Here is a 1,108-nt window from a genome sequence, read left to right on the forward strand (position 1 = left end):
TCTGCTGACGTTTGCCTCCTGAGTGCTGGGACTAAAGGCACATGATGCCGTGCTTGGCTTTAGAACACTTCATGAATGAGGATTTGAGAAGCAGGAGCAAGATCATGGAATACTTTCCACAGACCTGATGTCCCATAACCCACCACCAGATCCCCAGTGTTAGGCATGAGAACAGGGGACCCACGGCAGTTTCTGTCTAGATGCCATGGGACCCTGGGTGAAGCTGGTCTTCCTGGAACAGAAGGTGGAGTTGGACCCAAGCCCAAGAGGGGAGAACCATCAACCCGCATAGTCGGTGTTTCTCTCTGAGCCTCAGTTTCCTCATCTATGGCAAAGGAGCCATGCTGTTCCCAGCACCTGCCCCTGGCCTGCTTTCCCCAGAGTGGCAGGATGCCAAGCTGTACAGGGGTTGGTACCAGTGGCCTCCACGCCTCAGGAAACCCGGCGGCAGGCACATGAGGACAAGTAGGACTCAAAGAAGTTAAGATCAACCTGGGTGTGAATGAGGACTTGGGTCCTGGCCAGTCAGCCAGTGTTTCTGTCTCCTATGGTTCCTCTGATGTGTTTTCCCTAGTGGGCAAAGGGAGGAGTGGAAGGAGGAGGCAGGGAGGAGACGTGTGTATCCTTGTGCACTGGGGCACCAACAGACCTACACACACACCCTCGGGTACCAACTTAGTCTGTTGAAACCATGAAGCACATCCATGTGCTTCACCCCAAATGACTGCCTAACCCCAGGCTTGTTTTCTGCATGGCTAAGGCTACAGAGATGGCCCGGTCCTGTTTCCTTACCAGTGGCATGACCATGAGATGAAATGGACCCTGAGTCTGCATTTATGCAGATGCAATTTCAGAGTCTTTTGAGAAAGAAGCCAGTTGATGAAAGGGTCCCCCATTCTACCTCCACAAAGTATGGGACCCATAACGTGTATTATGTACAGGTATGCCAGTTCCCTGGGTGCCCTCCAGGCTAGTCTTAGGTTATTGGCATGTGCCACGCTGTGGGGTCTGGACTGGTTGTTACTGATAGGAAAGACAGGAGGCATCAGACCATCACCAGCCATCAGGAACCAGCTTCTTAGACTCTGGCCTTGAAAACAGCAGGGAC

Source organism: Microtus ochrogaster, unplaced genomic scaffold, assembly GCF_000317375.1.
Source record: "Microtus ochrogaster isolate Prairie Vole_2 unplaced genomic scaffold, MicOch1.0 UNK63, whole genome shotgun sequence".
NCBI classification, from domain to species: Eukaryota; Metazoa; Chordata; class Mammalia; order Rodentia; family Cricetidae; genus Microtus; species Microtus ochrogaster.